At 53.8% G+C, this 26,171-nt stretch overlaps 1 protein-coding gene and 1 long non-coding RNA gene across 2 annotated transcripts in view; both read right to left on the reverse strand.

Annotated features, from left to right (window-relative positions):
- The window catches only part of PRRX2 (paired related homeobox 2), a 56,015-nt gene that overhangs the window by 11,883 nt on the left and 17,961 nt on the right, over window positions 1-26,171 (reverse strand). The gene's annotated exons all lie outside the window — the stretch shown is intronic.
- On the reverse strand, window positions 13,362-16,930 carry LOC144335092 (uncharacterized). Its single transcript, XR_013405533.1, has 2 exons — window positions 16,196-16,930; window positions 13,362-15,028 (listed from the first exon to the last, which is right to left on the reverse strand). It is a non-coding gene; the product is annotated as an uncharacterized LOC144335092 (long non-coding RNA).

Here is a 26,171-nt window from a genome sequence, read left to right on the forward strand (position 1 = left end):
GACCAAGGGGCCCAAGAGCTGACTTTCGTTTGTTTTGTTTTGTTTTGTTTTTTGAGATGGAGTGTCGCTCTGTTGCCAGGCTGGAGTGCAGTGGTGCAATCTCTGCTCACTGCAACCTCCCAAGTTCAAGCGATTCTCCTGCCTCAGCTCTCGAGTAGTTGGGACTACAGGTATCCACCACCACACCCAGCTAATTGTTTGTATTTTTAGTAGAGACGGGGTTTCACCATGTTGGCCAGGATGATCTCGATCTCTTGACCTTGTGGTCCACCCACCTCGGCCTCCCAAAGTGCTGGGATTACAAGTGTGAGCCACTGCACCCGGCCAAGCTGGCTTTCAATCAGGCCAAGCTGGCCTCAGCCCCAGAAATTCAGGGACCAGGGGTAAGGCACAAAGGAGGGTCTGAGGTCCTCTGGTGCGAGTTACAAGGCACAGGTCCATCTTCACCTCACTGGACCATTGCTGGATGGGGCCATCTAGGCCACTCCAGTAGGCAGAGCCAGGGCAGGTGGCCTCAGGGCTGCACAGCCGCTGTTCCAGGTCCCTGCCTCTTTGGGGTCACTGTTCGCATCACACACACCACGCCCTCTCACCATGGACCCCTGCCTGAGCTGGCAACGTCTCCTCCCTCTGTTGCTCACTTTCAGGTCTCAGCAGAGATGCTTCCTCCTCCCAGAAGCCATCCTGGACCCACAGCTCCCAGAAAGCCCTGTGCCTCTCCCATTGTAACTCTGTCACACTGTAGGGTAAGTGCGGGGTCATCGGTCCAGTAGGGGCTGGGACTTACTGTTTTCTGTCTCCTTGGAATGCATCACAGGGGCTGGCACAGGGAACCTCTCATCAATCTGCGTTGAGTGTTGAGTGTTGAGTGAAGGAGGAGGCATGGGAAGGGCCGGCTGAGCCTGCAGAGCCCGCCCTCCTGTGCAGGGGTCTAGGTTCCTCCCTCGGAGCCATGGAGGCCTGGCGAGGACACGTCCTCCGAGTGAGGAAGGGGCTGGGGGAGGCCAGCCACCACCAGCCATTGCCCTGCCACACTTTTAAGAATGTTTCACCTCATTAATTTTGAACAAAAACCCGTGACGCTGACACATTTTTATAGCTACCAGCCTGGAGAAGGAGAAACACATCCCGGGAAGGAAGGTGGTGATGGAAGCCGCAGTGGGGCCCGAGGACAGGTCCCCAGGGGGCCCCATCCTATGGCTTCCCCAGGTCTCTCCACAGCACACAAGAGCAAAAGGCATGGGCCACTCCACCTGGGACTGCCGTGCTCTGACCTGCTCCCAGTCCTGGGGGCCGGTGGCCAGGGTGGCTGCAAGAATGGTGGCTAGTGTGGCCTCCGCAGGCTCAGAATGACCCAGGAGTTTGGAGGAGTCTAGAGGAGGTTCCCTCATGTCCCCCACAAACCTCAGCAGAGCCTTGCTTGGAGACAGTTGCGGGGTATCTGGGTCTCTCTGGGATCGGGAGCCTCACCCCTAAATCCATGACATGCACACATTTCCATGGGGCCACCAGACCCGCAAGAAACCCTAGTGGAGGGGCCGGTGACCCAGCAGGAGCTGCCCCTGGCAGGGAGCACAAGCATCTTCCCACTTCTGGGCCTTGGTATCTGCTGTTCCCTCTAGCTAAGGCACCCTTCCCCCGTCCCCACCGCACCGGCTAAAGCTGACCCGGCCCTAGATTTCAGCCTCCATGCCCTGCCCTGAGAGGCCTTCCCGGCTCCCAGACAAGCGCAGGTCTCCTTGTTATGGACTCCTAGGCCTTCTCCCTCTCCTGCACATCTGTAATTAACTAAAACAGAGAAATGACATGTTTCCGTTATCTGCTTCATGCCTGTCTATCCCACATTCGACTCTAAGATCGAGATGGGTAGGGACTGGGTTTTCCTTGTCAGTGCTGTATCCCCAGGACCAGGCAAGAAGTTTGGTTTCAAAAATATTTCTGAATGAATAACTATGTAAACGAAGGAGCGGCTCACTCCAGAAAAGAATCTGAAGTCTCAACTTCCAAAGCCAGATCCCTTTATCTTCAAAAGGGCCAGACGATGGCTGTTAGATGTGACACCAAAAACACAAGCAACTAAAGAAAAAAAGATAAATGGAACTTCATGAAAACTAAACAGTTTTGTAACTTTTATAACCATTAAGAAACTGAAAAGACAACCCACAGAATAGAAAGGTTATTTACACATTACATATTTGGTAAGGGACTTATGTTTAGAAAACATAAAAAACCCTTACAGCTCAATAAAAAGACAAATAACCCCATTTTAAAATGAGCGAAGGATTTGAATAGACATTTCTCTAAAGAAAATACACAAATGGGCCGGGCGCGGTGGCTCAAGCCTGTAATCCCAGCACTTTGGGAGACCGAGACGGGCGAATCACGAGGTCAGGAGATCGAGACCATCCTGGCTAACACGGTGAAACCCCGTCTCTACTAAAAAAAAATACAAAAAACTAGCCAGGCGAGGTGGCGGGTGCCTGTAGTCCCAGCTACTCGGGAGGCTGAGGCAGGAGAATGGCATGAACCCGGGAGGCGGAGTTTGCAGTGAGCTGAGATCTGGCCACTGCACTCCAGCCTGGGCCACAGAGCGAGACTCCGTCTCAAAAAAAAAAAAAAAAGAAAATACACAAATGACCAATAGGCACAAAGATGCTCAAGATTATCAGCCAGCAGGGAAGTACAATTCAAAACCACGATGAGATAGACTTCACACCCACTAGGATGGTTAGAATCAAAAGACAGACAACAGCCGCACATGGTGGCTCAGGCCTGTAAGCCCAGCACTTTGGGAGGCCGAGGCAGGTGGATTGCTTGAGGTCAGGAGTTCAAGACCAGCCTGACCAACATGGTGAAACTCTGTCTCTTCTAAAAATACAAAAATTAACCAGGCATTGGCAGGCTCCTGAAATCCCAGTTACTTCGGAGGCTGAGGCAGGAGAATGGCTTGAACCTGGGAGGTGGAGGTTGCACTGAGCTGAGATCACGCCACTGCACTCCAGACTGGGCAACAGAGCAAGACTCCAGTAGGCAGAGCCAGGGCAGGTGGCCTGGTAACACCAAGTGTTGGCCAGGAAGTGGAGAAACTGGAACCCTCATACACTGCTGGTGGGAACGCAAGGTACAGCTGCTGTGGAAAACAGTTTGGGAGTTGCTCACAAGGTGAAACACAGACTTACCATCTGACTCAGCAATTCTACTCTTAGGTACAGACGCAGGAGAAATGAAACATTTGTCCACACAAAAACCTGTACACAATGACATGTCCATAGCGGCCTTTTTTTTTTTTTTTTTGAGATGGAGTCTCGCTCTGTTGCCCAGGCTGCAGTGCAGTGGCCGGATCTCAGCTCACTGCAAGCTCCGCCTCCCGGGTTTACCCCATTCTCCTGCCTCAGCCTCCCGAGTAGCTGGGACTACAGGCGCCCGCCACCTCGCCCAGCTAGTTTTTTGTATTTTTTAGTAGAGACGGGGTTTCACCGTGTTAGCCAGGATGGTCTTGAACTCCTGACCTCAAATGAGCTGCCCGCCTTGGCCTCCCAAAGTGCTGGGATTACAGATGTGAGCCACCACATCCGGCCCTGGACTGTGCACTTTAAATGGGTGATTGTACAGTATGTGAAATACACGAAATAAAATCATTCCTAAGAACACACAGAAAAAGGAGGGGGGGTTGAGAGAAGCATTGAGATTGGAGAGAATGGCAAACAAAAGATATCTCCTGAGTCTCTGGGGGTGCCACAGGTAGTGGAGTGACAGGGGGTGAGGAGTGAGGTGGGCTGGGGTGCCAGGGAGGCCCCAGGAGGCCAGGGGCGTCTGGGCGAGGGTCTTTGGGGAACCCTCAGTGACACAGCCAGCAAGAGTGGCTCTTGAACTCCTGACCTCAGGTGATCCACCTGCCTCAGCCTCCCAAAGTGCTGGGATTACAGGCATGAGCCACCGCGCCCAGCCAGGAGTGGCTCTCGCACAGAATGTCCCCATGTGGCTCTGTCACAGCAGCAGGCTCACGGTAGGGGGGAGCCAGAATTGGGGGCAAGTGCAGCCAAAAGTTCTTCTGAGCCCAGGAGCCTTGAGAAAAGGGGTCCTCAGGGCCAGGCACAGTGGCTTGCGCTTGTAATCTCAGCACTTTGGGAAGCTGAAGCAGGCAGATCACCTGAGGTCAGGAGTTCAAGACCAGCCTGGCCAACATGGTGAAACCCTGTCTCTACTAAAAATACAAAAAATAGCCGGGTGTGGTGGCACCTGCCTGTAATCCCATACTTGGGAAGCTGAGGCAGGAGAATCGCTTGAACCCGGGAGATGGAGGTTGCCGTGGGCCGGGATCGAGCCAGTGTACTCCATTTGCCTCCTGTTCACAGGCAATGAAAGGGTCAGCGGGGCTAAGGCCAGATGCAGCCAAGCGGCTCTGAGGCCCTGGCTCCCCAGCATTGCCCTAACAGGAGCCTCCCCTCATATCCCTCAGTCCCTGAGTTTTGGTGTCTGACTACCTCCCTCTGCACTAGGAGCCAGGGGTCCTAAGTCCAGCTCAGTCTCTCCTCTACTCCTGAGACCCCAAACCAAGCTCCAGAGCGTGGGGGCACCTGCTGGAATGGGGTACGGGGTGGATGGGAGGCATGGAGTCACCCAGAAGGAAGGGGAGCAGCCCTCTGCTCGCGATTTGGTCTAAGAGAGGGGTTCGTGTCTGTTCTGTCTGGTTTTAATCTAAGGTTGATGGCCAAATGCCAGGTTTATTGTAAAGCCTACATTTTAATAAGGGGCTGGTATTGGGAGGAAAGCTGCCCTCGTTAACTGTTTCCAGACCACGATGAAGTTTTCTGCCCAGGGCCCAAGGTGGGTTTTTCTCTCTCATTTAAGAGCTCCTGGGCCTCCCAAAGCCTGCAGCCAGCTGGGAACCTGGGGTGAGGGCTGAGGCCCGGACACAAAGACCTTCCGATTTCATGTGGCTTGGGTTTGCAACAAACCTGCAAACAGCTCTGCGGTCTCAAACTTGTCATTCTTGTCCTCTCAAGGACTCAGGGTCTGAAGGGATCTTAGAGATCATCTGTCAAGGCCCCTCATTTTGCTGATAGGAAAACTGAGGCCTGGAGGAGCAGTGACTCGGCCATGCGCTCACAGCAAGGCAGTAGGTCCCCAAGATCTGACCGCTGAGATGTGATGCCTGCACATGCCCTTCCTTCCTGCTCCCATCTCTGTTCCCAGGTTTCCTGGGAGGATGCAGGAGAGAATATTCCCCACCCAGCAATTGGGTTACAGGGGCTACCAGCAGCCCGCCCAGACAGCAAACTCCTGCCTCCCCTGAGCATCTGAGAATGAGAAAAATTGCCCCGTGTGTCCTCAGACAAGAGGTGTCTCCTCTTGCGTTCTTGGTTTCACCATCTGTATTAGGACAAAACAGTATCTCTCCCTCCCTCTCAGGTGGCGCGGCGAGGATGGCACGGCCCAGGGCTCTGCCAAGGACATGCTCAACGTGGTGCTCCAGAAATGACAGCTAACCCCACTGTTATTTGTCCCAAATGAAGGCTAGGCTGGGCCTGGTGGTTCTTCCCCATTTTAATCATGAACCCCCCTCGAGAACTCGGAGGAACTCTACAAACCCTTCCCTAGAAAAACACAGGCGTGCATTCAAGTTTGCATGCAATGTTGTGGGGTGAGGTGGTTCACACACTCTGAATCCTGTCCACAGACCCCACCCTAAAGCGCCAGCCCCATGGAAGAGTTCTCTCTGCCCTGGAAGAACCTGCCCTTCTGCCCCATCTTGGGGTCCCCTGGCCAGCCCTTCATGGCGAGCAGCCCAGACAAGGGCAGTGCCTGAGAGGCTGACGGGACCTGCCGTGACCCTGGCTCTGGGCAGTGCTGCACTCCCAGAGAGGCTCAACTTTAAACATCGCCGGAGGTTTCTATGACCCATTTGTGAGTTCCGGGCAGTGCTGGAAAATGTGAGTCTGAGCCTCGCTCGGCGAAGCTCCAAGGGCGTCCCGAGTGTTTCTGCCGCGCCCCTCACCGCAGCGTGGGACTGTGGTGAGGCGAGAAGGGCTTCTTCTTGCACACCCTTAATTTTTTTTCTTTTTTGGTTTCCATTTACCCCACTTTATTATGCGCCTGGCACCGGGTTATGGAGCCCTGCCTCCTACCATGCGGAGGGCACTGTTATTAAGCCCTGTTCACAGTCAGGGGCAATGAGATTCAGAGAGGTAAAGTACCGAACCCAGGTCACACTGCCAGTGATCGGGGCGATTGATGTCCAGACTGTCTGTCCCCAAAGTGGCTGGTATCTGGATGAAAGCTGCCCTTGGAAAAGTTAACCATTTCCAGACCAGGTGAAGTTGCTGCTAAGGGTCCCGTGTGGGAGATGAGCTCTTCCCCATTTAAGAGCTCCTGGGCTGCTCAAAGTCTGCAGCCAGGACCTGCAGGGAAGCCAGGGCGAGTGCTGGTGGCCAGGCACAGAGATCATTCAGACTTCTGTGGCTTCACTGGCCACCGCTCTCTACATGAACAAGTCGGAATGCTCGGCCCACTCCCACCCACCTGGCTCCCCTGCTGTCTCAGCCTCCACCGGGTACCCACCAGCTGCTGTGCCCCGCCCAGGACAGCCTCACCAGTGGGGTGCACGCTCAGAGTCTGGGCACAGGGCCATCTTCGACATCTCCAACATGTTTCCAATCACATCGTTGCACAACAGCCAACCCTGGCTCTCGAAAATTCTCCATTACAGTGGGTCCTAGTCCGTCTCCCTGTGGTCCCCACGATATGCTGTGCTTACACTCTGAGGGGCAGCATACAGGACCCTCTTCCTGAAGACCACCTTGCTACTCTGAGGGCAGCTGTTCCGGCGCCTTTAGCCACAGCTCTGGGAGCTGACCTGCCCCCCTTGCCACACTTTGCCACGTGGAGATGTTGGCGCCAGATCTGCCGCATTTCTTAAAGGGGAGTCCACTGACAATTTGCCTGGGAATTCCCCGGGAAATTTGTTAAAGACAGACATTCCCATCCCAAGGGTCCAGCTGGGAATGTGCAGTAGACACTCCCTTCCCCGCAAGTTTAGGAACCACAAGCTTCAGAGCAGACATCTGGGAATGACATGGCTCAGAATGAAAGACACCAATCCACACTCTAGCTCTGTACCATCCAACATGGAAGCAACGAGCTGCATGTGGCCATCTCAATGAAACTCTCATGGATTAAAATGAAATAAAAATACAAATTCCATTCCTCAGTTGAACAGGCCACATTTCAAGGGCTTAATATCCACACGTGGCCAGCGGCCGCCACATTGGACAGCACAGACAGGAAACATTTCCATCATTACAGAGAGTTCTAGAAAGTTTTGAGACGGAGTTTCACTCTGTCGCCCAGGCTGGAGTGCAGTGGTGCGATCTTGGCTCACGGCAGCCTCTGCCTCCCAGGTTCAAGCGATTCTCCTGCCTCAGCCTCCTGAGTAGCTGGGATTACAGGCGCCCGTCACCAGGCCTGACTAATTTTTTTGTATTTTTAGTACGGATGGGGTTTCACCATGTTGGCCTGGCTGGTCTCAAACTCCTGACCTCAAGTGATCCGACCACCTTGGCCTCCCAAAGTGCTGGGATTACAGGCGTGAGCCACCTTGCCTGGCCTAAGGACATTTGAAAGGAAAAAAATCTCCTATAAATCCCACGACACCAGCATATCTGTTTAATTCTTTGCATACTTTTTGTTGCATGTCCACATGTATCTAGCTATTACATGAACCCATTTACAGTGTGCATGAATATTATTTTCTGTTTTGGATGGGGCATGGATTAAGAGCCTAGGATTGTGATCAGACACACCCAGGCATGCTGCATATGGTTGCACAGGTTGTGCACTGCACAATTTCAGGAGTGCCATTCCCAGACTCCAGTGTGACTGGTGTCCTCTGCAGTTATGCAGTGGACAACCTGCCCAACCATATCCCACTTTCCTGGAAATAGCTGCATTCCAGTTCTGGCTTTCCATGCCAGTTCTGTAAGCTCTGTGAGGCTCAGGGTCCCCACTATAAGTGGGAACAGCGATACTAAAGTGCTTCGACAACACCTGGCACCCAGTCAGTGGTCAAGTAACATCAGCTATCGCGTTGGTGACTGCCATGACCTCACCATTTTATGGAGCAGTCAATGTGACGGTGCAGGTAGAGTGCTTCTCGCTGTGAGCGACACACAGTGAACGATGGTCCCTCAAGCCCCATCCTAAACCCTCTGCTCTATTTCCGATCTTCTTCCTCACATCAGTGTGAGTGGCTGCATCACTTCCCCTAGTGGGGATGCCAAAACGGCCTCACCAGCCCTTCCCCTCTTGTGGGATAGTTAGGTCTCTTGCGATTTTCCGCTATTGTAAACACTGTGAAAAATGTCTCATTTCTTTGTCCTTCCGCTGGATTTCAAGACCCCAAATGCTTCACAGACGTTCTTCTAACAGTGCTCTCCTCTCCACAAGGAACCTTCTTGCCACCAAGTTGGTCAGAACAGGCCAGTCCACAAAAGAACACAAGGTGCCACAGCGGCTAAGCACTGTGGCTCACACCTGTAATCCCAGCACTTTGGGAGGCTGAGGCAGGTGGATCGTTTCAGGACAGGAGTTTGGGACCAGCCTGGACAACATGGCAAAATCCCCATTTTTTAACAAAAAATACAAAATTAGCCGGGCATGGTGGCACACACCTGTAGTCCCAGCTACTCAGGAGGCTGAAGTGGGAGGATCACTTGAGCCTGGGAGGTGGAAGTCACAGTGAGCCACAATTGTGCCACTGCACTCCAGCCTAGGTGACAGGTTGAGACCCTGTCTCAAAACAACAATACTGGCCGGGTGTAGTGGCTCTGAGATTATGGGAACATAATCTCAATGATCTGTAATCCCAGCACTTTGGGAGGCTGAGGTGGGCAGATCACTTGAGGGCAGGAGTTCGAGACCAGCCTGGCCAACATGGTAAAACCCCGTCACTACTAAAAATACAAAAATTAGCCAGGCTTGGTGGTGTGTGCCTGTAATCCCAGCTACTAGGGAGGCCGAGGCTGGAGAATCGCTTGAACCTGGGAGGTGGAGCGCCGAGATTAGGCCACTGCACTCCAGCCTGGGCGACAGAGCAAGGCTCCATCTAAAAAAAAAAAAAAAAAGAAGCCAACAACAACAAACCAAAAAAAAAGATACAGCACTGCAGTGAGGAAGAGCTGAATTCTGGCGGCAGGCTGCCCAAGTTCAACTCCCATCTTCACCGCTGTGTGACCCTGAGGAAGTTACAACCTCTCCATGCTTCAGTTATCCCATCTAGAAAATGGGGATAACCAGATCTTCCCCCCAGGGTTGTTGTGAAAATTAAATGAATGAATATATATATATAAGGTTCCTAAAGCAGCGCGTGGCACATAGTAAGTGCTAAATCACGTTAGCCATTAGTATATTTATCTGGAGTTAGATGCGTTTGCGTTCCCATCCCACACTTGCCACGTATTGGCTGTGCAGCCTTGGGGCAATTGACTTAACCTCTCTAGACCTCAGTTTGTAACCATCTAGGGGAGACTTGGGATGCTGAGAGGCAGAAGCAACCGTATGCCTGGCATGCTGAGGTCTCTCTGCTGAACAGCTGCTGTCGGTGCCTCAGAGACCAAGTTCTCTGCTCTCTGGGACACGTCCTCCCCAAAGCTCGCACTGACACACACAGAGCAGAGGCTGCCCTGAAGGTGCCCAAGGAAAGAGTTCATCCTTCAAGGATGCTTCCCAGAAGGCTGGGCTGGACCAGGCAGGAAGCCATAGCACAGTCACATACTGGAGATTCTTTATCTGGGCGGATGCATAGCAGGTCCTCAATAAATACTGAATGAATATGTACATGAATGAATGAATGAATGGATTTTGGCTCCTGATGGGAACATAATCTCAATTATCTGCTTGCCCAAACACCTGAAAGTCTGTATGCACTGTACGCCATTACAAGCCTTCTCCCTTCTGGACCCTCCTATCTGCAGAAACTAATATATTGATGTATATATGTACATACACACTATACACACACACACACACACACATATTTTTGTTTGTTTGTTTTGAGACAGAGTCTTGCCCTGTTGCCCAGGCTGGAGTGCAGTGGCGTGATCTGGGCTCACTGCAACCTCCGCCTCCTGGGTTCAAGTGTTTCTCCTACCTCAGCCTCCCAAGCAACCGGGATTACAGGCGCTCACCACCACGCCCAGCTAATTTTGTGTGTGTATATTTTAGATGAGATTTCACCATGTTGGCCAGGCTGGTCTAGAACCCCTGACCTCAAGTGATCCGCCCGCCTCGGCCTCTAAGTTCTGGGATGACGGGCGTGAGCCATTGTGCCCGGTCTATTGATGGCTTTTTGAAATGGACAGGCCAGAGCACGGGCTAGGGAACTCGCCTCCCACAGGGAGAGGCTTCAGCCTGGCTTTGCTGTGCTCATAGAGGAACAGACACAGCGGCCTTCCTGTGGGGAGGGGCCTCCAGCATGCCCTGGGAGGGAAGGGACAGTCAGGCTATCCTGATGGCCCTCCAGCTGGGCCAGCATCCTCCCTCTACTTCCTAGAGTTTAGGGACGAACCACCTTGCTTCCTGAGCCCCCAGACGCCATAAGATTTGGTCCCAAGCCCAAGGTTTCATTTCTGGAGTCCAGCAGGCAGGGTGGACATCCTACCTTCTCCACATCCCAGCTCTGTGACTTTGAGCCTGTGACCGCTCCTCTCTGGGCCTGCTTCCCTGTGAAGTGGGCCCATGGGGACTCAGATGGGATGGTAGTGATGTGAGGGGGCGTCCACCTGGTTCTGACAAAAGGCCAAAGCTCTTGGCTGCCCAGTCTGGGTTGTCTCAACCTCTGCCCACACGCGCCTAGCAGGGATCAGTCTCTGCGTTGATGTGCATGGCTGACACCGCCCCCCCCCGCCCCCCCCCGCACCACCCAGCATCCCAGCTCCCCTTTTCCAGCACAAGGAAAGCAGGCGTGGCGGGAAAAACCCGCTCTTGCCACGTGTGTTTTACCAAACACTGTCCTCCCAAGCATGAAGAAGGGCTGCATACCAGAGGGAACTCGGGGAACTGCTGAGTCCCAAGCCCTGGGCAGGCCCTCTTCTCTGCAGCCAGACTGCATTGGCCTGGCCCAGCCCAGCCTGGCAGCACCACCGCCTGGTCCTACGCTTCCTTTTGGTGGAGAACCATGGAGGCAGAACCTAAGTGCCCCCTCCCCATCCAACCACCCCTTTTTTCTAAGCTCCCCTGCTGGGAGCTCCCAGCTCCACTGCTTACTTTATAGGCCCTGGGAGGGGGCCCAGAGAGCTGAAGGGGCTGGTCCAGAGAGGCAGTGCACCCCGAGGCTGCCTGGGGACGGGAAGGGTCGGTGCTGACAGCAGCCAGGGCCAGGGACCACCTTGTGCTTGAGGCATACTTGGTGCGGAGCTAGGACCGGCCTCAATGAAGCCCTTGTACTCACCCAGTGGGTGAAAAGCCCCCTTCCGAATCCCGGCGCTTAAAAACCCTCCAACCCCCACGCTCCCCTCCCCCACCCACATTTTGGCGTTTCTCGCATGCCCCAAAGGCCTCATCTTAGGGGAAGCTCTGACTCAGAACTTTGAAAAATCTTACGCACAAACTTAGGAAAACAAACTTCGGGGGGCGGGGAAGCGTCCCCAGCCCTTTGTGGGGTGGAGACAGCGGGGGCGCTAGCAGGGGGGCAGGTTTCTGAGAAGCCATCTTTCCCTCCCCGGGGACAGGACCGAGGGGCCAGGCGGACCCCACCCGTCTAGTGGGTGGCTTTCCCATCTGGGCGGGGCGCTGGCTTGCTGGGCGGGGGTCTCCCCTCCGTACGCGCAGGTCTGGGGTCGGTCCGAAATCCGGGGGGTGCCGGGGCCGGCGCGCCAGCCGCCGCCGCCCAGCCCGGCCATGTGCGCGCCAGCCCGTGCGTGCGAGCGCGCCGCGCCGGTGGCGGCCAGAGCGGCGCCGCGGCACATCTGGTTCCAGGCGAGCCCCTGGCGCCTGCCTCGCCGCAGTCCCGCGGCCCAGACACACAGACGTTAATAGATCCCGCGCCCAGCCCCGCGCTGCCCGCGCCGCCGCCGCCCAGCTGCTCCGAGGGTGCGCGCCCCTACCGGGCGGGAGGGGGCGCGGCTTGGGGGAGGGGGAGCGGGGCGCAGCTCTCCCCGCCAGCCCAGCCGGCTCCCTCCTCGCCTTCCTTGCAGCTCAGACACCTCCCCCTTCACCCCCGCTCTCCAGGCAGGTCCCGGGTGGGAGCCAGGACTGACCGCTCTTTCCCATCCTGGCACCGAGTGCAGGGGAATCCAACCCCTGATTAGTGACAAAGGCAGTGCCCACGTGCCCAGCGCCGGCCAAGGCCAAGGCTAAGGGCCAGGCCGGGCCGGGCGCCTATGGGCGTGTCTTCAAACACGGTAACCCTATGAGGCAGGTACTGCTGCTACCATCCCCATTTCACAGCTGGGAAAATCGAGACTGGGGAGGGAGGTCAGTAGCCCAAGGTCACACAGCGAGAAAGTTGTAGAGCAGACATTCAGCTGGTCTACCGGACTCCGGCCCCAGGAGGGTCCGCGCTACACTCCCTCCTCAACTGCTAACGCACACACCTGGAACTCAAGGTCACCTTCACCCGGGGCGCCCCTCCCCTGCCCGCCCTCTGTCAGGGAGCCCCTCTGCACCTGCAACCCTGATCCCTTAGTGAGGGTCCTCCTACCCAAGCATCTGGGGGAAGTGAGGCTTTGTGGGGACTCTGCAGGAATTTGGGCAACTCCTTTCCTTTGGCAAGGCGGCAAGACAGCTGCTTATTTGGAATCCACCCCTTATCAAACCGGGAACCGAGGTTAGATTTGCTTTTTAAAATATATATCTATATATAAATTATTATTACTATTTTTGTTTTCGAGACGGGGTCTAACTCTGTGGCACAGGCTGGAGTGCTGCGGCGCGATCTGGGCTCCACTGCAGCCTTGAACTCTCAGGCTCAAGCGATCCTCCCAACTGAGCCTCTAGAGTAGCTGGGATGACAGGCGCCTGCTACCACGCCTGGCCAATTTTTGTATTTTTTTTAGAGATGGGGTTTCACCATGTTGCCCAGGCTGGTCCCCAACCCCTGGGCTCAAGCTATCCATCCGCCTCGGCCTCCCAAAGTGCTGGGATTCCAGGCGTGAGCCACCATGCGCAGCCAAGCTGCCCTGCTTTAGAAGTACCATTCTACTATTCAGGGGTGTGTGGCTTGTTTGGTTTTGAAAAGGGAGCTGTGAGCATTAGGACCCCCCACACTAGATTCCATGATAATACATCTGAGTCTTAGCCATTTGGTGAGTGGAGGTGGGTTTTGTCTTCCTCCCTCTCTTTCTGAGCCCCCTACCCTCTTTTTTTTTTTTTTTTTTCATTTTCTTTCTTTTACTGTGGACTTTAGCCCCTATGGGCTAAGCATGTGTGCTTGCAAATTGCAAGTAATTTGTTGGCTCCAGATTAAACTTCAGCTTTCCGCCTTCTCAGAGGGGGCTTTATAAGGAAATGGGGCCACATCAAAGTGCCATGCTCACCCTTAAAACGGGAGAAGAGTGTTTTTTTCTGAGCTGCTTACATGACAGCAGCGGTTCTGTTTAGAACTTTCCTATTAATGCTCTCTGAATTCACTTGGGGGGGCTTGTTAACTTGGGCTGTCAGAAATTCTGGATTTTAGAAAAAAAAAACAAAACTCACTTTAAAACAGTTCCCAGCCTAAAGGTAATAAGGCTCATAATGGCCTAGTGAATGTGCCCAGGCGTCTGAAAGCAGCAGGAAAGTCCTTTTGACTTTCCAGCCACGTCTCCTGTTAAAGGTTTGGGGTGGCGGGGGCCTGGAGGAAGAGCAGCGTGGGGCAGGAAAGGGAGGTGCCTGCCAGCTGGGGGCTCCCGGTCCAGCTCCCAGCTCTGTGCCAGGCTAAGACTGGGCCCTTCCCCAGCAGGCCTGAAAAGGGGGTAAACCAACAAGGCTGTGGGGTGTAGAAAAACCAAACCAAACAAGCCCATTGGTCAAGTGAAGCCCAGAGCAAGAGACCGGGAATTTGGAGGGAAGCTGATTCTCCAAGGTATCTGCCACTTCCGCAGCCTGTCTCTTTGAAAAGACAGTTTCCACTGGGGCTAAAGAGAGCTGGTGGCAATTTCGGGTCACAGAACTCTGTCCTCGTACCTTTCCTTCTCCTCCATGGCTTCTCCTCTGTCCCCCTTAGCCAGAAACCTCTGGAGGGGGTGTTGATTACAGGCCACCTATCCACACTCACAGACTGTGGGGTGGAGAAGGGAATAATCCTCCTAGAACTTCTAGAATGACCCTGAATCTTCATGAGGCCCTGGCCTTGGCCAGGTCTGGCCACCTGCCTGTGGGGTGTTGGGGTTCTCCCTGGACTGCTAGGTGACCCCAAAAGATTCATCAGTGGGTACTGGGACCCTGTCCCCAGACCTCTCTGAGCTGGCCTGCAGCTCACCCCATTCCTCCTCCATGGTGAGCCCTTTCATCTGGAAGCTGTAGGCAGGTGGGGCTTGGGGGGCTGGTGAGAGGGGAGCCGGTGGCTGAATCTCCCGGGCCAGAGGCCTGGCCCAGCCATGAAGCCTTCATTGGAACACCAGGGTCATGGCACACACCACAGTGTTTATCACTATTCTGTATGGGACTCCCTCCACTGCCCCCCATGGACTTCCCTATGTGCCAGGCACTTTAAACACACACACACGCACGCGCGCACGCACACACACACGCACACACACACAGAGCTTGGAGGAATCCTCACTCCTGCAAACCCAGGAAGCAAGTATCAACAAGAGGAAGAAACAGGATCTGTGGGGTCAAGTGACTTCTCTAAGGCCACACAGACAGTTTGGTGGAAGAACTGGGACTCATCCACATCCTGAAGCACCAGATTCCAGCACCCAAGCTCCTAAGCCCTGAACCACACTGCCTCCCTGCTGAGCACAAGACTCTGCCTTCACCTCCTCCCCAGGAGGCAGCCGGCACAGAATGTCAAAGTCAGAAGAGACTTCTGAAGGGCTGGACGCGGTGGCTCATGCCCATAATCCCAGCGCTTTGGGAGGCTGAGGCAGGCGGATCACTTGAGGTCAGGAGTTCGAGACCGGCCTGGCCAACATGGCAAAACCCCACCTCTACTAAAAATACATAAATTAGCCAGGCATGGTGGTGCACACCTGTAGTCCTGGCTACTTGGGAGGCTGAGGACAGGAGAATGGCTTGAATCCAGGAGGTGGAGGTTGCAGTGAGCCAAGATGGGGCCACTGCACTCCAGGCTGGGAGACAGACGGAGACTATGTCTTAAAAAATTACAGAGGGGAGGTGGGGTGTTTTTGAGTGCACTCAGGCCAGGGCTGGCTCACGGTGTCATCTCCCTGCCACTCCTGATCGCCTGCTAGTAGCTGCCTGGAACCCTGTGTTACGGAGGATTGGGAGAGTCTCTGGTTGGTGAGCTCTGTCTGCCATGGGCTCAGGAAGAGCTCCAGAAAAAGCCCAAGTGGGGACTCTGCCTTCACTCCCTGCTGGGGGCCCTTTCCACCTTCAAGGACACAGCAAACGATGTCACGTGTGGCATCGCCTTACCATCCCTTGTCCCTCGACATGCTCATTTTGGGAAGTTCCACATAGACCACAGAAGGACATTTGAAGAGAATGATGTTCAATTCTGCCTTTTAAAATAAACAAGCAGCAACCTGGCATTGCCAGGAGGCAAACCCTCGCCCCTCTTCCAAGGCCTTGGTGGTGGCAGGAAAAATTATCCAACCTCTCTGGACATATTTCCAATAGGGACAATATTCTGCCCCCTGCACATAAATACTGAATTAGCCAGTAATGATGGCAAGGTGAGTTTTGCCCCAAAAGAACAATCTTCTTTTTTTTGTTGTTTGAGACAGAGTTTCGCTCCTGTCGCCCAGGCTGGAGTGCAATGGCGCAATCTCGGCTCACTGCAACCTCTGCCTCCCAGGTTCAAGCGATTCTCCAGCCTCAGCCTCCGGAGTAGCTGGGGTTACAGGCACCCACCACCATGCTCAGCTAATTTTTGTATTTTTAGTAGAGACGGGGTTTCACCGTGTTGGTCAGGCTGGGCTTGAACTCTTGACCTCAGGTGATCCGCCCGCCTTGGCCTCCCAAAGTGCTGGGATTACAGGCATGAGCCACTGCGCCCAGCTGAGAACAATCTATTTTTTTAAAGACTATTTACCATGAGAAAACTTTTTTAGCAAATTAAATTATAAACAACCTGATTTTAAAATGGAAGGAAGCCCTGAGCAGACACCTCATCAAAAAGGCAGACAGATGGCAAGCAAGCATATGAAAGATACACTGTATCGTGTATCACTTGGGAAATGCAAATTAAAACTACAGTGAGATACCACTACACGGCTATTAGAAGACCCAGAATTCAGAACACTGACAACCAGATACTGGCAAGGACATGGGGCAACAGAAATTCTCATCCACTGCTGGCGAGAATGCAAAATGGTACAGCCACTTTGGAAGCCAGTTTGGCAGTTTCTTACAAAACTAAACGCTTTTACCGGACGATGTGGCAATCACGCTCCTCGGTTCCTACTCAAATGAGATGGAAACTTCTGTCCACAAAAAGGCCTGCCCAGGGATGTTTATAGCAGCTCTGTTCATAATTGCCAACACTTAGAAGCAACTAACACGTCCTTCAGTAGGTGAATGGATAAACTGTGGTACATTCAGACAAAGGAATATTACTCAGCACTAAAAAAAAAAAAAAAAAAAAAGGAGCTATGAAGCCATGAAAAAATGTGGAGGAAACTTACATGCATATTTACTAAGGGAAAGAAGCCAACCTCAAGAGGTTACATACTGTATGATTCCAACTATGTGACATTCTGATAAACTGTGGTACATTCAGACAAAGGAATATTACTCAGCACTAAAAAAAAAAAAAAAAAAAAAAAAGGAGCTATGAAGCCATGAAAAAATGTGGAGGAAACTTACATGCATATTTACTAAGGGAAAGAAGCCAACCTCAAGAGGTTACATACTGTATGATTCCAACTATGTGACATTCTGAAAAAGGCAAACCTTTGGAGATAGTAAAAGAATCAGTGGTTTTCAGAGCTGCGGGAGGGAGGAATGAAGAGGCAGAACCCAGGGGATTGTTAGGGCAGTGAAGCTACTCTGGGTGGTTTTGCAGTGGCGGATCCATGTCACTATGCATTTCTCCAAACCCACAGAATGAACAACACCGAGAGGGAACCCCAATGTTAACTATGGACTTTGAGTGATGACCGTATGCACTGTAGGCTCATTGACTGTAACAGATGTACCACTCTGGTGGGGGACGGTGGGGACAGAAGGTGGATGGGGAATCTCTGTACTTTCCACTCAATTTTGCTGTGAATCTAAAACTGCTTAAAAAATAAAAGTCTAGGCTAGGCGTGGTGGCTCATGCCTAGCACTTTAGGAGGCAGAGGAGAGTAGATCACTTTAGGTCAGGAGTTTGAGACCAGCCTGGTCAACAGAGCAAAACCTTGTCACTTCTAAAAAAAAAAAACAAAAACTAGCCGGGCATGGTGGTGTGTACCTGTATAGTCCCAGCTACTTGGGAGGCTAAGGTGGAAGAATCGCTTGAACCCGGGAGGCGGAGATTGCAGTGAGCTGAGATCGCGCCACTGCACTCCAGCCTGGGCAAGAGCAAGACTCCGTCTCAAAAAAAGAGCTGGCACCGTAGTTGTGGTGCTAGTCATGTCTGTCCAAGGGCTAGCAGCCCCCAGAGCTGCTGCCTTTGGGAGGGCCCTCTCAGGCCCCCAGATCCTGGGTACCTTGATCAGGGTTCAGATCCTATCCATCGGTGTGATACAACCTGTGTGTCAACTCCGTCACCTGTGCTGGGCAGCAGGGGCCTTTCTAAAATGAGTTGTTACCCTCAAAATTGTGCGCAGAGGGCTGGAAAATCACATTGGAGAAAACTCGGGCCCCAACAATTAGGCCAACTCTCAGAGAGAGAATGATGCAGCCCTGAAAACAGAGGACCCCAGCAGAGAGGAGGACAGACTAGGTAAGGTGGGAGGGATGGAGGCAGCAGCATGGGATGGGGCCTCAGCCCTAGCTGCACAAGGCATCACTGGGTAGCAGTAGAGGGTGGAGCCTTTAAAAATAAGATGCCATTGACCGGGCACAGTGGCTCACGTCTATAATCCCAACACTTTGGGAGGCTGAGTCGGGCGGATCACGAGGTCAAGAGACTGAGACCACCCTGGCCAACATGGTGAAACCCCGTCTCTACTAAAACTACAAAAAACAGCCAGGCATGGTGGTGCACGCCTGTAATCCCAGCTACTTGGGAGGCTGAGGCAGGAGAATTACTTGAACCCGGGAGATGGAGGTTGCAGTGAGCCAAGATCACGCTACTGCACTCTAGCCTGGTGACAGGGCAAGCCTTTGTCTCAAAAAAAAAAAAAAAAAAAAAAAAAAAGGCCGGGTGCGGTGGCTCACATTTGTAATCCCAGCACTTTGGGAGGCTGAGGCAGGTGGATCACGAAATCAGGAGATCAAGACCATCCTGGCTAACACAGTGAAACCCCGTCTCTACTAAAAATACAAAAAATTAGCCAGGCGTGGCAGCGGGCACCTGTAATCCTAGCTACTTGGGAGGCTGAGGCAGCAGAATGGCATGAACCCGAGAGGCGGAGCTTGCAGTGAGCTGAGATCTCGCCACTGCACTCCAGCCTGGGCGACAGAGCAAGACTCCGTCTCAAATAAATAAATAAATAAATAAATAAATAAATAAATAAATAAAAATGCCATTAGCTAGACGAAGTGGCTCACGCCTATAATCCCAACACTTCAGGAGGCTGAGACAGGCGGATCGCCTGAGGTCAGCAGTTTGAGACCAGCCTGACTAACATGGCAAAACCCTGTCTGTAATAAAAATACAAAAATTAACTGGGTTTGGTGGCGCATGTCTGTAGTCCCAGCTACTCTGGAGGCTGAGACAGGAGATCGCTTGAAGCCAGGAGACAGAGATTGCAGTGAGCCGAGACTGTGCCACTGCACTCCAGCCTGGGCGACACAGTAAGACTTCGTCTCAATAAATAAATAAATACATAAATAAGCAAAGTAAGATGCCAAGTCCCCGTCCCCACCCCGGAGAGTCAGACTCCACAGGTTCAGAGTGAGGCCTGGCCATCAGCATTCACTGAAAGCTCCCCAGCTCAGGCTACCGTGCAGCCAGGGCTGAGGGTCACTCACTGGTGCCACCAAGAGCAAGGCCTCTGGGCATCAGACCAGCCTAGAGTTGAGGCCCAGCCCTATGGCCAGGGACCACTTGTCCCAAAAAAGCCTCAGTTTCTTCATCTGCAAAAGCGATACCTGCTTACAGGGTTGGTACTGGTGATAACTCCAGCAACCACGCACAGTGGGAGGTGGGAGAATGGGAAATGACGATGGATGCCGCTAACTCGCCTGGAGTGATTCCTTCAAGTGCGGCACTGAGCCAAATGCCTGGTCACACCGAAATCTGGCAGTCCTGGGAGACAAGCATTATCACTTATTCCCCTCTTCCAGACGAGGAAGCCCTGGCTCAGGGAGCATGGTGACTTGCGCAAGTGGCAGAGGCAGGACTCCAGCCGAAGCAGGCAGGCTTCTTACTGAAGACCCCTGTGCTCCGGGAGCTCAGAGAAGAGCTTAGGAGTGGAGGAGGCAGGGAAGCTTGAAGGAGGAGAGAAGTGCAGAGAACACAGGAGTATGTTCGGGAGCACAGGAGTGTCTCTCTGCGCCCTGAAGCCAAACCAGCACCCCTAAGCCATATGAGCCTACCTGCAGCCAACGACACAGAGCATTCCTGGCCTCGTGCACACTTCACCTCTTTTCTGTGAGACCCAACCTGAAAATATTCTATTCTGTATGATTCCAGCAACAGGGCAGGCACTTTCCTTTCCATTCTATGAATGAGAAGCCTGAGGCTGCAGAGGAGAGGATGCTAGGCCTAGAGCCACCCAACCAGAGGGTGGTGCTGTGTGAACTGGTGAAGACAGTAAACAATGGGCTCCTATTCATCCTACAAGACCCAACTGGAAAAGCCCTCTCCTGATACCCAGAACCCCTATGCACGTCTGCTCCAGCCTCCTCACACTGGGTTCCAGGCTTGGTCTCCTGTCCTAGCTCTGCTAGGATCCCAGGTTTCAGGTGTCTTTTTGGGGCCCATGCCATTGAAAGGCAGGAGACAGAGTGACAGAAATGTGGACCCAGTGAGCCCTCCTGGCCATTCTCGTTCAGAGTCAAGAGACCTTGACCTGACATGGATGATGCTTCTTGGGAGAAACATGAGGTCGATACGCTACTGCGTGTGTTTGGGGGGTAGGGAAAAGAAGGCACCCAGGGCAGAGACTGTGGGACGGAGATCACGGTCAGAGACCACACTGTAGACACAGGTCCAGAGTAGCTCTTCAAACAACCCCCATTACATCATGGGGCTCTACCCAGTCCTCAAAGCCATTTCTTGACCGGGCACGGTGACTCACACCTGTAATCCCAGCACTTTTAGGAGGCTGAGGTGGGAGGATTGCTTGAACCCAGGAGTTCAAGACCAGCTTGGGCAACGGAGTGAGATTCCCGTCTCTACAAAATAGACAAAAATTTCCCAGGCGTGGTAGTGGCATGTCTGTAGTCCCAGTTACTTGGAAGGCTGAGGTGGGAGAGGCAGAGATTGCCATGAGCCAAGGTAGCACCACTGCACTCCAGCCTGGGTGACAGAGAGAGACCCTCTCCCCCCTACCTCCCGAAAAGCCCTTTCTCATCCACCCTCAGTCACTGTGCAAGGGGGGTACTGTCATCAGGTTGCTTTAGAAAAGGAGAAACTGAGGCTCAGAGAGCTGATGCTGCCTGCCTAGGCCTGCCCGGCGAGGGTGTGAGCCAGTCTGTCTGCCTGCCCTTGTCTCCCGGGCCATGCTACCTTTCTATTCTCCAAATCTCGGGTGTGATGAGTTCCCACGCCAGCCAGGCTGCTAGGATTCCACGGAGTTGGCACAGCAACCAAAAGGGTGTAGTTTGTGAGTCACTCATTCATCCAGGCAGCATTTAGTGAGCACCGCCCTCGTGCCAGGCGCCACTGCTGACACAGCCCTGAGCGTGCAGAGGGAAGCCGGCTGGTGCCGCACAAGCAAGTTAAGTTAGTGACGGCGGAGTGGCTGCGGGCCCTCCCTCTGGCACGCGGCTCCTCCCCTCCATGCCTCAGTTTCCCAGCCACTCGTGGATCATTGTAAGGATTCTGAGATGATGCCTGGAAGGTGGTCAGGTGGTGGGACTCACAGGGGTCCCTGGGGCCTTCCACACCCCTCACCAACCCCAAGGGACCCACTAAACAGGCCAACACCCCTGCCAGGCCTCGAGGCCACTTTTGCCCCTTTCCTTCCACGAAGCATCTGTGCATGCTGAATGCAGCCCACTTCTTTTCTTCTTTAATGTTTTATAGAGTCAGCGGTCTCATTTTGTGGCCCAGGCTGGTCTTGAACTCCTGGCCTCAAGTGATCCTCCCACCTAAGCCTCCCGATGTGCTGGGATTACACCGTGCAGCCTGCAGCCTGCCTCTGCCAAAGAGGAGGAGGGCACCTGAAGAAGCAGATCTGACCCCTTCACTACTCCCCCACCCCCTCTGCAGGGGGCTGCCCTGTGGATGGCTGTCCCTCAGCCAGCGCCAATCAAATATGGAAAAGAACCTGCCTCCAATTGCTTAATTCTCCCCTGCCCAGGGCCTACCCCCACCCGGGCTCCTCTGATTTCATTAGCATTCTGCTTGAGCCCAGGAGCTCAAGAACAGCCTGGGCAGCCCAGTAAGACTCCTTTTAAAAAAATTAGCCAGTGTGGCACGTGCACCTGTGGCCAGCTACTTGGGAGGCTGAGGCGGAAGGATCACTTGAGCCCAGGACAGGCAGACTGCAGTGAGCTGAGATCGCACCACTGCACTCCAGCCTGGGTGACAGAGCGAGACCCCGTCTCAAAAACAAAACCAAAGTAAGGAGGCCTGTGTCCAGATACCTGCACTGCATGGGCCCAGCCCTAACCGCGGACGCCTCCTTGCCTCTGCTCCTGAGGCATCTCAGGGTTCCCCCAGGCTGGAAGACTTTTCCCACCTCTTCACAAAGCCCAACCCAGCCCTCACCTCTCTTCTTAGACAACACTTCCTGTAGAAACCCTTCCCTCACTGGCCCAGAAAGGCGCGGGGGTCTGGCTGCGTCTCCACCTTCACTAATTCAACCTGTTTACACTGCACCAAGAACCGCCCTCTGCACCCTCAGGGCTGTGTCACCAGTGGCGCCTGGCACATGGTAGGTGCTCAGTAAACACTGCATGGATGAATGAATGAATGACTCACAAACTACACCCTTAAGTCTTTGGGTGCACAATACCTAAGGCGCTGGTGCTTTTTAAAGGCCCAGGAAAATGGGAGACTGGAAATTGTTTTTAACTTAGCTCCCAAGTACAGTGAAGAAGGGAAACTGGCCAGGCGCAGTGAATCATGCCTGTAATCCCAGCACTTTGGGAGGCTGAGGTGGGAGGATTGCTTAAGTCCAGGAGTTCAAGACCCCCATCTCTACAAAAAATTTAAAGAATTAGCCAGGTGGGTGTGGTGGGACATGTCATCCAGCTACTCAGGAGGCTGAGGTGGGAGGATCAACAGCCCAGGAGGTCGAGGCTGTAGTGAGCTGTGATCGTGCCACTGCACTCCAGCCTGGGCAACAGAGACCCTGTCTCTAAATAAATAAATAAATAAATAAATAAATAAATAAAATGAACCAAGTGAGTGAAATGTGGACTGCCTGTGATGGCGCAGCAAGCGGACAACCACAGTCCACCCTGCTTTTGGCTCCAGCGTACTTGCCACGGTAACAAGTACTGTGTTAATGTAACGTGAGGAGGATGCTGCCACTGGTAGGGGGCCCTGGGTCCAGCCAGACCCCAACTTGCCCTGCTCCCTCGTCTGGGCAGTCCCTCCCAGGCCTGTGCTTGGGACCAGGTAGGGTGATGATTGACCCCTCCACAGCTTCCTGAGCACCACTAAGCCCACGGGGCTCACCCTGGCCAGAGTGATGCCCTGAGCCTAGGGAGAGGGCAGGAGGGGCGTCAGTGGCACACTGCCTGCCCTGGTAGAGGGGACAAGATGGTGGAAGGGTGGCCCAGTGCCAGCTGTCCAGGCCTCCTGGTTGCTTTGAGAGTCATGATTGACACAGGAACCCTGGAATGAGTTCCCTCAACTCCACCCCCAAGCTGAGTGACCTTGGAAAAGCTTCTTGGCCTCTCCGAGCCTTGGCTGCCTCGTCTATAAAGCAGGTACAATAACGGTCCCTCCGTGATTAGGTGAGACAATACATGAGATGTACTTGAAGCACTGCCTGTGCTGTTTAGAGAACTCTCTTTATAAATGTTGAGCTCTGTTACACCCAGGAGCACCACGTGGAGAGCAGTCTCCCTCCATCCTCCCTCCAAGGGGTGCCAGTGAGGCCCCACCCCACATAGCCCAGGCCTCAGCCAATCAGCCCTCTGCTTCTCTTGGCCACTATGATTGGTTCAAAAGTGGGCAGGTGGCCGGGCGCGGTGGCTCAAGCCTGTAATCCCAGCACTTTGGGAGGCTGAGGCGGGCGGATCACGAGGTCAGGAGATCGAGACCATCCTGGCGAACACGATGAAACCCCGTCTCTACTAAAAATACAAAAAGAAATTAGCCGGGCGAGGTGGCGGCGCCTGTAGTCCCAGCTACTCGGGAGGCTGAGGCAGGAGAATGGCGGGAACCCGGGAGGCGGAGCTTGCAGTGAGCTGAGATCCGGCCACTGCACTCCAGCCTGGGTGACAGAGCGAGACTCCGTCTCAAAAAAAAAAAAAAAAAAAAAAAGTGGGCAGGTAGGCCGGGTGCAGTGGCTCAAGCCTGTAATCCCAGCACTTTGGGAGGCCGAGATGGGCGGATCACGAGGTCAGAAGATCGAGACCATCCTGGCTAACGCAGTGAAACCCCGTCTCTACTAAAAAAAAAATACAAAAAACTAGCCGGGCGAGGTGGCGGGCGCCTGTAGTCCCAGCTACTCAGGAGGCTGAGGCAGGAGAATAGTGTGAACCCGGGAGGCGGAGCTTGCAGTGAGCCGAGATCCGGCCACTGCACTCCAGCCTGGGCGACAGAGTGAGACTCCGTCTCAAAAAAAAAAAAAAAAAGTGGGCAGGGACCTAATCATGGCACAGCGAGACTTTTTCGGAGATTTCTGGTTTCTTTTCTGTTGGCTGTGTGTGTGTGTTGTGACTGTGTCTGTGTGTGTCTCTCTGTGTGTGTGTGTGTCTCCTCTATAGGAAAGGGTGAAGCCAGAGAGAGAGAGAACCGAGGGCCCAGTGCCATTGCTTAAGCCTGGATCCAGCAGTGCCTGAAGTCCCACCCTGGATTTCTAAATTAGGCTAATGAATATATCCTAGTTTTGCTTAAGCTAGCTGGGACCAGTCTTCTACCCACCATAGGTGACAGCCTTGACTGATACGATGCCAAAGCCCAACTATACCTGTACCCTTGTCCTCACCTGGCAGAACTAGAGTAGTGTCACTCCCACTCTGGGAACCCCTCACCCTCAGGTCTTCGGAGAGCACAGTGCCAGAGGGACTTGTGGACCTGCCTCAGGAACCTTCCCTCCTCTCCTCCCATCGCTGCCTCCACCACACGGGGTCCAGGGTCATGGGTCCCTCTCTGGGCAAATTTGGGATGTGAGTCTCTGCAGCCTGTTGGGAGGGGGCTCCCGTTAGCCACAGCCTTGTACAGTAAGAGGGTAGGGATGGGAGGGCTCTGAAGTCTGATCCTGGGCTTTAGCCTTCCCTCCGCAGGTGCTGGCTGTGCAGCCTGGGGGTGGCGCTCCCGTCTCTGAGCCCCAGAGGCCCCTGTGCTTCTCTTCGGTGGAACTTACCAGCACTGTAGTAAATTACCTGCCTGTGTATTTGTCAGTTACCTGCAAGCTCCCTAAGGGCTGGCAGGTGGATGTCTGCCCAGAGCCTGCACAGAGCAGGGGCCTCTCAAGAAATACGTGCTGCAGGAAGGAGCCTCCGTTTCTCGTATGTAAAACGGAAATGCCAATATCCGTCTACAAAGATGAGGGGAGATGAGATCGTGTGTGTCATATGCTTAGTCCATAGTGGGGGCCTCCTAAAAGGGAGATGATTAATTACTGCTATGAAGGGGGTCCCAGCAGGGGTTCCTGGTGGGCAGTGAATTCACCCAAGTAAGACTTAATGGTGGCCTGGCAGGAACTGGCATAGCCAGTGGAGGGAAAGATTTTTTATTTTTATTATTTTTTTAAGACAGAGTCTCACTCTGTCGCCCAGGCTGGAGTGCAGTGGCACCATCTCAGCTCACTGCAACCTTCGCCTCCCGGGTTCTAGCAATTCTCCTGCCTCAGCCTCCCGAGTAGCTGGGACTACAGGTGCACGCCACCATGCCAGATTAATTTTTGTATTTTTAGTAGAGACGGGGGTTTCACCATGTTGGTCAGGCTGGTCTCAAACTCCTGACCTCAGGTGATCTGCCCGCCTCGGCCTCCTAAAGTGCTGGGATTACAGGCGTGAGCCGCCGCGCCCGGCTGAGGAGGGGAGGATTGAGGGATGGGTCTGGGGTTTCCATGGTGGCGATGGAGGACCTCTGACCCCGCCACAGGCCCAGGCTTTTGTCTGTTGTGCCAAAGACTGGGTAGGGCCAAAGATACCTGAGCTGTTTCCGCGATGGGGCAAAGCCATTGCTGAGAGGGGGTGGAGACACTCCCTGTCCTCCTCCCTCCAGCTTCACCCTGGACCAGTCAAGAGACAAGAGAATAAACAAGTCCCTACTCTCGCCGCCGCACCCCAGGGTGGGGCTGGGGCCGGAGGGATGGAGCTTTTGCCTTAATATGGAGCTAGTTTGGGTTGGGACAGTTCTCCAACCCCATGCTAGAGAGATGAGCGTCCTTGGGGGCCTGCGGTTGCCAGGGGTATGGCTGGATCCTCAGCCCCTCCTCTCTCAGGGACCCTCTCAGGAGTCGCGAACAATAGCGATGGCAGTAATAATAACATCGGCAGCACAGCGGCAGCGGCGGGGCCAGCTGTGCCAGGACTTTGTGAAGGGCTTCCCACGTCTCTGCATCCTCACCACCCACGCCTCTGAGTAGGTGCTGTCACCGTCCCCACCTCAAAGACGAAGAAAC

The sequence above is a fragment of the Macaca mulatta genome, chromosome 15 (genome assembly GCF_049350105.2).
Source record: "Macaca mulatta isolate MMU2019108-1 chromosome 15, T2T-MMU8v2.0, whole genome shotgun sequence".
NCBI lineage: Eukaryota > Metazoa > Chordata > Mammalia > Primates > Cercopithecidae > Macaca > Macaca mulatta.